Genomic DNA, 15,710 nt, shown 5'->3' with positions numbered 1-15,710 from the left:
ACCCCTGATTTGGAGGCATCGACCTCCACCACAAAAGGTCTGGTGGGATCAGGGTGCCTCAGGACAGGGGCAGTGGTGAAGAGCGCCTTGAGCTTGTCGAATGCCGTTGAGGCAGCAGCGGTCCAGCACAACTTCCATGCGGCTGCCTTCAGGAGCGATGTCAGCGGTGCGGCGACTGCACTGAAGTTGCGGATAAACCTCTTGTAGAAATTGGCAAAGCCCAGGAAACGCTGCAGTTCCTTGATCGACTTCGGACAAGGCCATTCGGTCACGGCCTTGACCTTGCTCTGATCCATGCTACAGCCCTGTGCGTCTAGGATGTAGCCCAGGAAACCCACTCGTGTTTGATGGAACTCGCACTTCTCTGCCTTGACGTATAGTCGGTGTTGGAGTACATTTACATTTGGTCATTTAGCAGACGCTCTTATCCAGAGCGACTTACAGTAAGTACCGGGACATTCCCCCCGAGGCAAGTAGGGTGAAGTGCCTTGCCCAAGGACACAACGTAATTTGGCACAGCCGGGAATCGAAACAACAACCTTCAGATTAATAGCCCGACTCCCTAAACTCCCTAACCACTCAGCCATCTGACACCCTAAGTAAGAGTTGCATCACCTGTCGGACATGGGAGACGTGTGCACACAGGGTTGGTGAGTAGATAAGAATGTTGTCAAGGTAGACAACAACAAACTGATTCAAACATGGCCGCAGGATCTCATTGTCAAAGGCTTGGAATATTGAATGGGCGTTGGCCAACCCGTGTGGCATCACTTTATATTCGTAGTGACCGTTGGTAGTGACAAAAGTGGTCTTCCACTCATCACCCTCTCAAATGTGGACCAAGTTGTAGGCGCTACGAAGATCCAGCTTGGTGAAGTACTTTGAACCCCTCACCTGTTCCAGAGAGGCCGGTACCAAGGGTAGGGATAACAAAATGTAACTGTGACCTCATTCAAGCCCCAATAATTCACACAAGGTCTCAAACCCCCGTCCTTCTTCCCCACAAAAAAGAAACTGACTGCTGCGGGGGAAACGGAGGGACGAATGTAATCCATGGCTAAAGCCTCCTGTATATACTCCTCCGTCCTCCGGCCTCAGTCTCCACTGATAAGGGATAGACCCAACCTCTTGGAGGTGTTGCCCCCTGTAAAAGGTTGATAGCACAATCCCATTGGCGATGTGGGGGTAGGTGTGTAGCATTGGCCCTACTGAACACGGCACTCAGATCATGATATCCGGAAGGAACAGTAACAGTCTCTGACACAACAGAGCTCTATCTGGGTAGCCCGACATGAGACAGGCAGACATCGAGTGGGACATGAAGACCCCCATGACTGTAGTTCGCCTGTCGTCCAGGAGATAGCGGGGTCGTGGTAGGTGAGCCATGGCAGACTGAGAATAACATCCGTACTGGGTGAATTTATGATCAGCAGTGATTTGGTTTCTCTATGATGGACTCCAATGCGCAGAGATATGAACACCGTTCTATGTGTAATGTGTCCTGTCCCAATGGGCTTATTGTCTATGGCACGTATGTGCAACGGAGGTTCAGATGGTATGAGTGGTATACCCAAACGGTAGAGTCCCGGATTTCCACAGTACATACACAAGTGCTGTGCCCCTTCTCCGATCCTTTTCCTCCATGGCAAGTTGCGCACGAGCAATCTGCATAGGTTCAGGTAGCGCCGTAGAGAGGGGAAGGTTATAGGTTTGCACAGCCCCGAGCAGCGTACCTTGGGAAGACAGGGCGTTGGTTAGCTCCGCTGGAGCCATAGTTGTGGCAAAGTCTTCTGTAATGAACGGACTCAGGAGAAGTGGTAGCGATCCAAGTGCGGGTTTTTAATAGTAGTACAGAGTAGTCAGACAGGCACAGGTCGTCAACAGGCAAACAGCAAGGCAGGCAAATCCAAAGGATGGTCGGGTTACAGGCTTGGGTCGAACAGGGGCTGGCAGGAATTTCAGAGACTAGGCACAGAGCAGGTACGAATGTCAGGCAGGGGTCGTTATCTCTGTTTCTAAAAAAGCCAAAAGGAAGAGTAAAGAATGGTCGAGCCCAAAAACAAAGGTTTGGTACACATAAATCTCTTAGATAAGTAACGCTCGGTATTGCAGGTAAGAACTAACTAACAAGACTTCGCAGTGAAGAAACAGACTAAGCTGGTATATATAGATTGAACATCTAATCAGGCAAATGAGGTGCAGGTGTGTGAGTGTGTGTTGAGGAATGTCAAAACTCTGGTGACAGTGATCTGGGAAGGGGAGCCACCACTGTCACATCATGATACATTATTTTAATGCCGGAATTTATTTTAAAATAGTATCTGCTGGTTTACATGCACTCACATAAGAATATGATACGTGTTTGCAGTGGACGTATTTAGGCCAGGGAATTGGCTATAAAATGTTGAGCAACCCCCCCCCCCAGTCAAATATTTTGACTGTTGCTTGCTTTTCAACAGGTACACTCTTGCACTTTTTTGAGGTTCATGTTGTACAACTGTTACTTGTTTAACTACATGCTCTTATGGTTCTTCCCTTTGGCACTTATTTTGGTTTTTCACAATGTATGCTTCATGTTTGGCTACCCGCAATGTTTGGGGCTATATCGGGTGTTATGATCAGTGACTGTCATGGAAGTTTTTGAGAGAATCAATCGTTTAAGCTGAAGTCAGGTGAAGTATAGAGTTCATATTTATTTGAAGTAGGTTTAAACATAATAACGTTACCAACATAACATCATCAGCACACAAACATAAGACAATAACACAAAGACAATTCCATACAGCTCCATCTAGAATTCTAGAATGGAACCGGGAGAATCCAGCCCACCAGCACTACTCAGCTGATGGCCCTGAACCCCCCAGAACATTCTTCTACAGACCATTTTATAGATACGACAGTTCTCAAAAGTCATTGGTCCGTCCTACAGACATGAAGCTATACCAAATCTCTTCTGTCATTGGTTAAATCCTTAGAACAATACAGTTGAATCCACATTTTCTTTAGACCAACTGTCTCTTCCCCCCCCAGGTGACAAGAACTCTTTCAGGTCGCCCAGACTTCACTCTCCTAGACTTCATGTTTCCTAGTTAGGTGTTATAAAACTACAGGTGGCATCTCTACCAAATGAGTTGAATCAACATACATTGTATCAAGCTTCTTAACCAACTGTAAACTTCTCATAAAACACATTCATTGTACATAGGTCCAAAATTTCTTTCACAGTGACCTATGCACTTTTGTAAAACTCTCTCTTGGAAGTCGCTTTGGATAAAAGTGTCTGCTAAATGAATAAATGTAAATGTATTATATGCACCAGCCCACTAAAGTAAATTCCTTGTCATGTAAACTACTTGGCGATTAAAATCTGATTATACTTTGGCAATGTAATCTCAAACAACTGCAGTCCATTGGCCCAAAGTCAGGCTCACATGTCAGAACTAAAGGTCATGTATTAGTGGGGGATTGTTTAAATACGTACATAACGTATTTTTATTCAGACTTTATTTCACTCAAAGTGATGTGACATTTTACGATTTTACAAAGAGAGTTTTTCTCCATACATAATGTATAGAAGTATGTGTATTCATTTTTCATTATTTAAATGCAGAATAATTCAATGGAAGCATTTGAATAACTTTGATGTCTAGCTGTCAGTGTATTTTTTTGCTTTTTAGTTTGTAATTTAATCAGTAAGAAGCATGTTTGTTACAGTACATGTGAATTACCATGTGATGGCACTAAAACATAAAATATCTCTCGCTCTCTGTCTCTCCCTCTCTTTATTTCCAACTCTGAGTATTTCAGCCACTACAAATTTGACTACAAACACTTGTGTCATCTAAAAGATATACAGTATAGTATCTGAGTATAATGACTACAGACTAGGGGTGGAACGGTATACTGAAGTCACGGTTCAGTTCGTACCGCGGTTCAGACATCACGGTTCGGTACGAGTTCGGTACAATGGGGGGAAAGCAAAACAAAAATGCAGAAGCAGGGCTCCAGATTAACTACTGTACATGCAAGTCTTAGCTAAATGTATGATGCGCTTGTCGATCAGTCCTCCTACACCACGACACAATAGGCTACTAGCTGAGCAACAGCGCAAACACAGGCAGGGATACAGTAGCAGCAACGCCGGCCCTGGTCCCTTACATATACAACAAAACACGGACGTTGATGGAGCGCGAGTTGTCAGCTGCACCCTCCGTTTCACTAACGACTGATGTTTGGACTTCTCGTGCTACCGAAAGCTACCTCACGGTGACTGCTCATTTTATTGACTGAGTGGGAAATGAAAGCGTCAGTTCTACAGACACGGCCCCTGTATGAGCAGCACACAAGCACTCATCTAGCTGAGAAGCTACAGAAAGTCGTGGCAGAGTAGAAAGATGTAGTCTACAGTGCACAGTACAATACACAAATACCCCCCAACAGGGCCGGTCCTAGGCATAGGCGACATAGGCAGCCGCCTAGGGTGGCATCAAGAGGGGAGCGGCAAATTCAGAAGTTCATCCATTAATTAACCGTCCCGCACCACCAGCAGAGGGCGCCAAGTCACATATCTGTGTTGCGGTCGGGGTGCCCCCGGGGGGAAGGCATCTCGATTTGCGCTCCGGGGGGGGGGGGGGGGGGGGGGGGGCGCTGTTCATACATCTCGCCTAGGGCGCCGAATGTGCCATGACCGGAACTGCCCCCCAAAATACCTTCAACTTACTTTTTTACCCCACAAAACTTCTACCCCACAATACAAACTCAAAAAAACCTACAATCTATTTCTACATGACTGACATTGAGACTGCTCAGATTGCAGCTGGGCTCATTTATATGATGAAGGGTCATAAAGTAAGACCTACAACATCAATTGCAATGTCTATTTTTGGCAGCTATCTTATGCTTACTTCTGTGACCATATTAAAAAGAGGTGAGCTTGCTTGTGAATCAATCAATGAATACTTCTTGGAATTCTTGTTTTGAATAGTGTAACTCTGTTGTTGAAGTTTACAGCATACATCAGATAGTACTTTCCAAGAGAGTACCTTCCCTGAAACTCATCACAGTACTGTAAATTCCTTATCGTCCATCAGACTACATTTCAGTGCAGAGGCACTCAAGAAAGCTAATAAAGTCACCACCCCATGTTTTCCCCCTCCACCCTAACATTTCTGACATTGGTGCTGAAATAGATTTACCACTGAAATGTTTGGACTGGAATACAAACCATGGACTGCAAGTCTCTGCTTAGTGAACTTAGTGGACCCCCTAACCTTACATGTGACATTTCGCATCCCAAATTAGACATTATCTCAGGGGACATTTTTTATGGCTCAAATCAAGTTACCAAAAACATGCTGATGTGTTAAGTCTAGATGTACTAGTCTCTCGATAGATTTAAAACTGTTTGTGACAGCATTAGCATCCTAAATATCCCAAGCGTTGCTATTTGGATAAAATGATTCACTGCTTTGATGATTTCCTCCAAAGTGAAAATGTAAACGTGTGTCAAATAAACAAGTTAACAACATAGTTTAACAGGTAAACCAATGACAGCTGTAAACTGTTTGCTTTTATTAACAATTATAATAAAAATAAATATCCCAGGGGAGAATAATCTGAATGGTTTTCCTGATTGCTGTCCATTATTTTAGACAACATGTAGGGATCTTCACAAAATAATAAGGGTATAATAAAGGTAACACATGTATTTACTTTGATGACCCCTGATGAAAAAGTTCAACTGGTGCATGAAAAATTCTTGCTTGCTATGAGAGACACATAGTTTGGTCCTCAAGTCAAAAAATCCTGTCACAAAATATTTTACAGTTTAAATAGTAAAATACATAATTGGAATTATCCTGAACCCAGGAGTTTATTGACTGAAAAATCTTGCAAAGAGGGGTCTTTTTGTGACATGACGACACAAAATCTAAACTTAAAAAAAGTTTGATTAATACATTATAATGGGTTGTTGACTATGATGGAAAGTATAAGATAAATCTGTAAAGTTTTAAAATAAATACATATTGTAAATGGATAGAAAAGTAAATTAAAGGCTTTTTATTTTATATTCCTCTGTGAACATACTGAAGGGAGAAGATACAGAGTAGCTACGGATAGTAAAAATGAAAAGTGTTATGTCCCTGGCCTGATTTTATAGGTGTTGGCTCCCGGCTCTGGGTCTCCTGCCACATATTCCATCCTTCCTGTGAAATTGACACACCTGCAATTTATCCCCTCATCAGCACCACAGTATTTCAACCTCGGTTTTCCAGTCACTTATCGCCAGTTCAACGCTTCTACTAGACGTGTTAGTTTTGGCTCCTGACTTAAGGTACGTTATCTCAGTATGCTAAGTAATTGTGCTTTTGTCACTGCCTGTTACAGACCATGCCACATCCTTCTTTGCCTGTTCGTCTGCCTGCCAACCCCTGCCTGCCCCCCGGATCTCCTTCTTTCCCCTTGTCCTTTTTTTGTCAATAAACCTGTCAACTCTGCCTTGTGTGGAGTCGTGCATTTGGGTCCACCAGCTAACTAGTAGCCAGTTGGTCAATCATAACAAGTGTCAAAGCAGAAACATTTGTCTGCATGTAGCTATAATTTAACATGTGCTCTGCTCTCCCTAATGGGCTAATTAGCATATATTGTGCTCTCTGTACTCACGTACTGTATATTCCAGTGTCAACCAAAAGTTGAATTCATCTGGGAGGGGAAGACCTCCCAGAGACAAGGTTTGATACTCCCATCAGCCGGAGAACTGTAACAGAGTAAAACTTTATTATCCCAGTGTAGTCACATGTATAGATAGTACTTAACATAAACTTTTCAAGCATACACCATGAAATAAGCTTGAGAAGGCGATCACTGAAAGCAGTACATCTGTTGTGCCACTAGTCAAAGAAAAAGAAATGACTTAATATAAATAAGAAAATTAATAATAAGCCCCAATGCTCCATGATTGAATTTGTGTTATTTTTAAATAATTATATTAAGCTTGTATTTGTCAGTTTTGGTTTGTCAGCCCCTGTTCAGTAACTGACCAACTCCCATTTCAGTTTTCTTGAGGATGGAATCATTGCAGCTAACCCTCTACTGGACGCTTATGGTAATGCCAAGACTGAGGAATTACCACTTTTCTCGTTTTGTAGTTTCTGACGGTGAAAGATTTGTACTGTTATTTGTAGTATACAATGAATTACTTTACAATGTGATTCATAAAATATAGTGATAATGTTTATCCAAAGCAATGTACTGTGGGGATTTGAGCATACAATCCCTTGATCTGCAATAAAAAGCTCTACCACTCAATACAAGATCAGGAGTCAAGATCAGTGTCTTTATTTGACCATGATCCCAGAACCACAATTATCCGCTACTCCTGGATGAAGGTTTACTACAAGGTCAAGCCTCTACTGAAGAGTAGTGAAGAAATGTGACCTGGAGGAGTCCACCCTGCAGCATAAGGCCACAGCCTCAGCCCTGAGGAAGAAGCAGACTGACAGTGTGGCAAAGCTAGGAGAGCAGATCGACAACCTGCAGCCCGTCAAACAGAAGCTGGAGAAAGAGAAGAGTGAATACAAGATGGAGATTGATGATCTCCACCAATGTCAAGGTATTTAATAAATCTAAGGTCTGTGACAACGAAACATCTCAAGAGGCATGTTGAGGAGGAGGTCAATGTAAACTCAATTAAAATAGTAATATCCTATTAATTATCCCCAAAAGGATAATTTTCCTTTACTATTAGTTTGTTACACTTTCTCTTCTGTCACGTATTTTGAACAACCAGTATAACCAATATAAAGTCAAACCAAGTATGAGACTAATGCCATCCAAAGGAGAGGGATACTAAAGGTAGTCAAATAACACCATTGAATAGGACGTTTTTCACCATTTGGACATTTCTTGTGTGGAAAAACTTGACCAAGTTGTCCACTGTCAAATTACTTATGGAGCACTTGAAGCATATTTGGTCCCCAACAGGAAGAAGCTGGCTCAACCTCTCCAGAAAGCTGAAGAGACCAGCGAGGCCACCAACTCCAAGTGTGTCTCTCTGGAAAAGACCAAGCAGAGACTGTAGAAAGAGGTGGAGGACCTTAAGAACGACTTAAATGTCTAAAACATTCACCGTACAAAAAATCAATTTTCAAAGCAGTTAGAGGTTAACCTGGTGATATATAGGCTCCACAATATACTTAACTTAACTTACTTCTTTCACTTTACTTCTTTCATTTACTTTCACATCCATCAGAGAGACCACAGAGTTGCTTCTGTTCTATTTTTACTAATCTAAGCCCTTGCAGGTGACAGCCGCTCTTGATTAGATTAAAAAGCATGAGAATAGGACTATGGAGTTAGATTAGTTTCATAATTCACAAACAAACGTAACACGATTCACAAATGTATTTCACGATTCACAAATTTGTCTGATTTGTAACCCGTGTTCGTCAGGTTGCAAACAAATGTAATGTGGTAATTTATTTATGAATCGCGTTGCATTTGTGAATCATTAAATACATTTGTGAATCGCATTACATTTATTTGTGAATCATGAAATACATTTGTGAATCGTGTTACGTTTGTTTGTGAATTATGAAACTAATCTTAACTCCATATTGGACAGTCACCTAACAAAACTCAGAACAACATTGTAATAAGTAATTGTATGTTTTTTTCAGCACATTAAACATACCCTTAATCAATTTGGTATTTTATATGCATATTTCTTCATTGAAGGGAAGGAGTTGTAGTGTAAACACAAACCTAACGTGTCTGACTGGTTAAACAAGTCTTCAGCTCAACAATTCCAAAAACGTTTCTGTGTTTTTTCTAAAACCCTAAAGTCTCACACTGAACCCGATGTGTTTATTTCTGATCAAAGAATCAAGATTGTGAAGGAATACAAATATCTTGGTATCTTGATCGATAATCAACTTACTTGTTGATTATCATGTTAAAAAAATATGCAAACATTTTAAATTCACCTTAGCCAACTGTAGGCATCTTAGAAATCACATGTCCACCAAGGCTGCTAAAATGTACATGTTCTCGTTGATTTTATCTCATATTAACTACTGCTTACCCACCTGGTCTACTGCCAACTCCACTACCCTTAAACCAGTAATGTCTCTTTACAAACAGGCTCTCAAAATACTTGACAAAAAACCTAAATCACACCATCACAGTTTAGTCCTCCATAAATACAGACTTTTAAGTTGGGACAACACGATCACATTCAAGAACTGCTGTTTAATGTTCAAAATCCGGTTTAACCTGGCCCCCCCACCACTATGCAGCCTAGTTAAGTTTAGAACACCAGCAACCAGTGCTACTTGGAATGGGAATGGAACCATCTCCCTCAAAACATTAGAGAATCAACCTCATCCAACTGTTTTAAAAGTAATCTCAAAACATGGTTGATAAATAACCAAAAATGTGATCACTAGTGGGTAAGCAGTAGAACTTGTATATTGGGATTTATTTTATTGTTTCTTGTTTTTACATTGTCAATGTAATATTTGATATACGTTAATGCCTTTTTTAGGTTGTATAGCCTTTTTCCCTCTGGCAGAGGGACTGCCAATGGAAATTAGCCTTTTGGCTATAATTGGGTGCATTTACATTTTAATGTTGATGAATGTACAGTGTCCCTCTTGATCAAATAAACAAAGTAAAAAAAAAAAACAGCTTCAGGAAGTGAAAAGGCTTGTGAGACTTCATACAGTACACCATGTCTCCTTCACATTGATTTTTTGTCATATCTGTTGGTAAGTTTTCAAATAATTCATGTTTGGTTCATGGTCTAAAACTACAGCAGGCACTACATAATTGGAGCATGCCAGCAACAGGCCTGGACATTAATTATTTTAAATGAGTAGAAACATTAAGTTGAAAAAAATGCCTTTTATGCCTTCCTGAGAAAGGTGCCAGTATTTTTGCCCTCCATAAAGAACAAATCATAATATGATTTCCTTTTCTGGCAATACATGCTTTTTTTTCTTTATTTTTTGTAGTTCATGTCCTGGTTAAAGTACTCTTGATCCTATCTGGTGATGCTTTGACAAAGCATGTAATAAGAGTTTCAGAACCCAGTCCAACAACCAGCTGTGGACTAAATATTTTTACTGCCAGCACTGGAACCCATTAGAATGACATCCTGTCTTGGTGCCCTTGAGCAGGAGTTGTTGGCACCCACTGCATTTCAAACTAAACAGCAGATCTTAGGGGTATTAATAACTCCTCTTCATGTAAGTTCTCACAATGAGAGCCAGCCTAGCAAATTCCATTTTAGCCTCTACTTTCTCTCACATTAATAACCAAATCCAGGAAACGTTCACACTAAAAGTACTTCAATTTACAAATCAGTTTACAAATCTCAGAATAACTTGATGTACAATTTATCCGTACACATCCTTTTACAGATTAATTTACATTGTTTTATATGTTCAGTGTTGCTTATGAGCTCCCCCAGTACATGAGTGTGTGACTTACTTGGATCAGACCCAATTTAGAATCAGGAATGACACAGGGGGAGCCTGGAGCAAGAAGAGAAATGAGAGGAGCCTGGATGGCAGCCAAAGCAAGCTACTGAGGAACCTCAGACGACTGGGAGTCAGTTTAATATAAGGGATCCCCCACAGACATATTCACCGTCCTATGTTTGTGTGACGTAGTATATCTTCAATGAGGCTAGTTATGAGGATAGCTATTAAAATAGCTATTAGTATCTGCTTCGGTCTTTCATTCTGTGTAATGTCTATTTTTTTTTTACTTTACATTACATTTTCTTAATTATTCCTGTTTTTGGGATTCCACTATACTCCTTGTTCACAGTGGGGTGATTGAAACATTAATTTGGAGACAGACGATTTATGGAAATTTCAGCAATAAAATATGGGAGTTGATGGGGTGTGGACAAGGAACTTGTCCCTTACAGTCAGTTAACTGTAAGGGATCCCCCACAGAAGTATTCATCATCCAATGTGTGTGTAACGTGTAGTCAGTGCTGGTCCTTGACATTTGGTGCCCTAGGCGAGGTTTACCCTCCCTCCCCCCCACACACACACACACATACACAACATGGACGTCCCGCGGTTGGCGCCCTCTTCTGGTAGTGCGTTTGGACAGAGGGAGGGTTAATTTAAATAGATGCACTTGGGAAATTGCCCCCCTCTTCATGCCGCCCTAGGCGGCTGCCTATGTCGCCTTTAACAAGGACCGGCACTGCGTGTGGTATGTCGGCAGAGGGGCCTGTTATGAGGATAGCTATTAATAGAATCAACAGTCCGGAAGAGGCTAAGGTAAAGGCCAAAAGGGAGTAACAGTCAAAACAATGCAAAATCAAACTAATTATAAATCAAGTATGCAATACATTTCACATGGTATGCAACCATTTATTTCCTTTTTACAGATTTGCAGTGGATTAATACAAATTGTTCAAGACTAAATAGCAAAGACCTCCATTTTGTTCCTTCTTGACAGTCTTGCCATCACAGGCAACAGCTGCTACTAATCAATCAAGATTATTTATTCAAGCTTTATTCATTGCTGTGTTTCTGCAGCAGGTCTTTAACATCCGACAACACCACGCAAATTAAGCGTCTACAAGGTTTTATCACCAACATTAGATTCAATGGCACTGCTGAGTGGTTGACATTTTCTATTTTACAACTTGGACACTGAGTGTGGAAGGCACGTAATGTGACCTTATGTATCACACCCAACCCCACATATAGCCTCTCACATATTAAACATACTGTCATACATTTCCAACTGAGATATTTGGCCTGGAAAATAAATGACCCGGTCTTTCAAACTGAGATCAAGGACTTATTTTGTTGCCTGCCATTGCATGTGACACATCCCAAATTAGACTTTGATTCAAGAGCCCCTTTTATATAACTCAAATCAGGTTACCAAAGTAAATGCTGAAGTCTTACACAGACTTCTTGCAAATGTAAAGGAGGTTACAACAGCAAGTCCTAAAAAACCTGAGAAAATATGTTTAATATAAAGTATTTGGTGGATGGACATCCCACAAGGCTTAACTATATATTGACATAGTTGTCAATTTAAACAGACCGCTTGGTTGTTTTCATTTTATTATGTAAATATCCATTCTTTCCAGTACCCTGCCACCATGAGTACGGATGTGGAGATGGTCCAGTGTGGGAAAGCTGCAATTTACCTTCGCAAGCCTGAGAGGGAGAGGCTTGAGGCCCAGACTTTACCATTTGAATAATAATAATAAATCATATTTATAATGCACTCAATATTTACACAATCTCTGTGTGCTAAATTGAGTGCTCAATTCGATGCTGCTATATACCATGCTATATACCCGATGTCAAGGAGTTGTACCTCAAGGGTCTAGTTGTTAAGAGAGATGGCGGGAAGTGTGATTTGAAAATCCTTTTCCCTGAAGAGGTGAGACTATAAATGTTTGTGGGCATAACCAAGTGAGTATGTATAGCAAAACTAATGTACAATAGCAACACGATTGACTGTATGCAAAAGCCTGTCAGCCTGTCAACTGATTTAAGTTAGCTTCAATGAAACTCACTTTCTATGGCATTTAGTCATGTCGAATTAAAATGAATTCAGTCTTTACTCATGTTTTCTCCTTTTTCAGATAATTCATATTTGTACATGTTTTTTATATAAGGTTAAAACCTTCAAGGAAGAGGAAGTCGTGAGCTTGAACCCTCCTAAGTATGACAAGATTGAGGACATGTCCACGATGACCTACCTCAATGAAACTTCTGTCCTGTATAACTTCAAAGTGCGGCATGGATGATCTGCGTAAGAAAAGGACATATGTACATGAGAATGAGTGTAACTGTGGCGTAATTGGATTCCCAAGCATTGTCAAATTGCTTAACAGTACTTCATGGAAAATAAAATAATCCCTTTTAACCTTTTGTAAACTAGTGGATAATCTGGTGCTGGAAAGAGTGTCAACACCAAACGTGTCATCCAGTACTTTGCCACCATTGCTGTTTCTGGAGGTGAGAAGAAAAAGGAAGCAGTACCCGGCAAAATGCAGGTATGACCTTAAATACAGCGTAAACGAAGTATAGACAAACGCACATTAAGTATGTTCACATTGTGAACCAGAATGCATACTGTTAGATATGCAATTGATAGCCAATTGGATGCCTTGTGATTCCAATGAATTAGGTGGCGCTCTACTGCACCGGTTCATGGTATTGTTACTTTTGTTCTACTGGCTAGTAAAAGCAGAGTTAAAATGGATACCCATGTCTCTACCTGCGTTCTTGTGTCACTCAGTTAAATATGCTGTAAAGCAAATTCCATGATTTGCTTCTCTGTACATTCTCTGTCACACGTGTGAAATGTGTTCCTGAAAGCATGTGCAAAGCGCGAAAACTTTGTCGCACCGAAATGCGTTGTTAAACCGTTGAACAGTTTCTATCCCGTTTTCAGCTCAGGTTTTGTATAGGCGGGGCAAAAACCCAAACCCAACCCATCTACGTCACAGCGACCTATCCACGGCAGATCACAGATGGTTGCATTATGTTACTAAGCTAGTACGATGCAAAGACTAACACATAGTCACAAAGTAATTAACACATAAAACATTTAGAGACTGCAGGTACGTCTGTTCTGATATCTACAATTGATTTAGCTAGTGTTGCTGTTGTTGCTAAATTCAATAAATTCGAGGGGGCGGAGCTTCCACCCCATTGGTGCTTGCAGCTATATTTCAAAATTAATTTGCAATTGGTTGAATTTGTGTTTACAGAGATATATACAGAGAGTATCTACTCTTTGTATATACAGAGAGTATCTACTCTAAATTAAGTGCTGCTGAAGTAAAAATATTATACAGTCTGGGTGGATCGCTCAATAAAGTTCTCCCAAACTGTGAAAATCTACAGTTTAATAGCATGGAGCAGCTGTGCATCAACTTCACCAATGAGAAACAGTTCTTCAACCACACCATGTTCGTCCTGGAGAAAGAAGAGTACAAGAAGGAGGGCATTGTCTTGGCATTCATTGACTTTGGCATGGACTTGGCTGCCTGCATTGAGCTTATTGAGACGGTGTGCTTTCTATGTAACTATTGATTGACAGTATATCAAGATTGATTACACAACAATTATATTATTCAGTTTTATAAGGTGCCTTAATAAATTGACATATGTAATTGTAATTATAAAAGAGTTTATCAAATATTTACAGTAATATAGTTAGTTATATAAATCTATGCTTACTTCTGCAAAAGACATTTGGCATACAAATATTTTTTTCTACACAGGCAATGGGCATGTTCTGCATCCTTAAAGAGAAGTGCATGTTCCCCAAGGCTTTATACATTTGCTTCAAGAATAAGCTGTATGACCAACATCTTGGAAAGACTAAGGCATTTGAGAAGCCTAAAAGGGCAAAGCAGAAGCCCATTTCTATCTGATCCACTATTACAGTGTTCATTTTAGGACATCCTCAGATCTCAGACTCGAGTGTCAGACTCAAACGAAAAGGCGTTTAAGTCTCAGACCAAAAGTCGTCAGATCCCTCTTGATAGCAGCAATCCATTTCTCATGACGCTCAGGGTTTTTTGGGACATTGTAAAAGGTACATTTATGTATTTGTGATTTGCTGTTATCACAGCCCACAGCACAGCAGATAGACGGCGTCTTGCAATTCAGTCCTTAAAACCACTGTGTGACGTCACATGAAACGCACCATGTCCTAAAATGAACAGCTTATACGGTGTTCATTTTAGGACATCCTCAGACTCAAACAATGTCCTAAAATGAACACCGTGTAAGGTGTTCATTTTAGGACATGGTATATGGAGTTTGTTTGTAGTATCCATGTTTGGTTTGAGAGTGTTTTGTCTGAGAATGACGGTGTTTGGTTTGACAGTGTTTTGCCTGATAATTATGGTGTTTGGTTTGAGTCTGACACTTGAGTCTGAGATCTGCGGATGTCCTAAAATGAACACCGTACACTATGCTGGTACAGTGGACCTCAATGTCACTGGCTGGCTGGACAAGAACAAGGATCCCCTGAACGACTGTAATTCAGCTGTATGGAAAGTCCTCAGCCAAACTGCTGGCCACCATTTATGTTGCTCCTTCATTTAGATTTACATTTAGTCATTTTAGCAGACGCTCTTATCCAGAGCGACTTACAGTAAGTACAGGGACATTCTCCCTGAGGCAAGTAGGGTGAAGTGCCTTGCCCAAGGACACAACGTCATTTGACACGACCAGGAATCGAACCAACAACCTTCTGATTAACAGCCCCGACACCCTAACCGCTCAGCCACCTGACCCCCCACCATGCATTACTCACACAAAAAAATTCATTCATGATAAAGTTAAACAACTTCTCTGGCGTATCTGTTCAACAGACATACACAATAAAGAAGGGAGGCAAAAAGAAGGGTGGTTCCAAGTAGACTGTGTCTTCTTAGTTCAGAGTGAGTAAGGTTTTTTATAACGTTTTAAAACAATGAAATAACTTAATTAAATTTTTGTTTTCAAGATATAATTTGCAAATATCTTAAAGGAGAATTTGGGCAAGCTGATGTCCAACTTGAGAAGCACCCACCCTCATTTTGTGATTTGTGGTTTGAGACTCCAGGTATAACAGAACACATCATTTTACTTTGAAGTGAATAAAATACATTTGCCAATTGTAACTTTAACTTTTGAAACCATTTCTGATGGAGAACTTCC

At 40.6% G+C, this 15,710-nt stretch overlaps 1 pseudogene; it reads left to right on the top strand.

Moving 5' to 3' along the window:
• Positions 1–12,139: 12,139 nt before the first annotated feature.
• Positions 12,140–15,621, top strand: LOC124476132 (annotated as a pseudogene).
• The last annotated feature ends 89 nt before the right edge of the window (positions 15,622–15,710 follow it).

Source organism: Hypomesus transpacificus, chromosome 2, assembly GCF_021917145.1.
Source record: "Hypomesus transpacificus isolate Combined female chromosome 2, fHypTra1, whole genome shotgun sequence".
Lineage (NCBI taxonomy): Eukaryota > Metazoa > Chordata > Actinopteri > Osmeriformes > Osmeridae > Hypomesus > Hypomesus transpacificus.
Note: the sequence above shows the minus strand (reverse complement) of the source record. Positions and strands in the feature narration are given on the sequence as shown.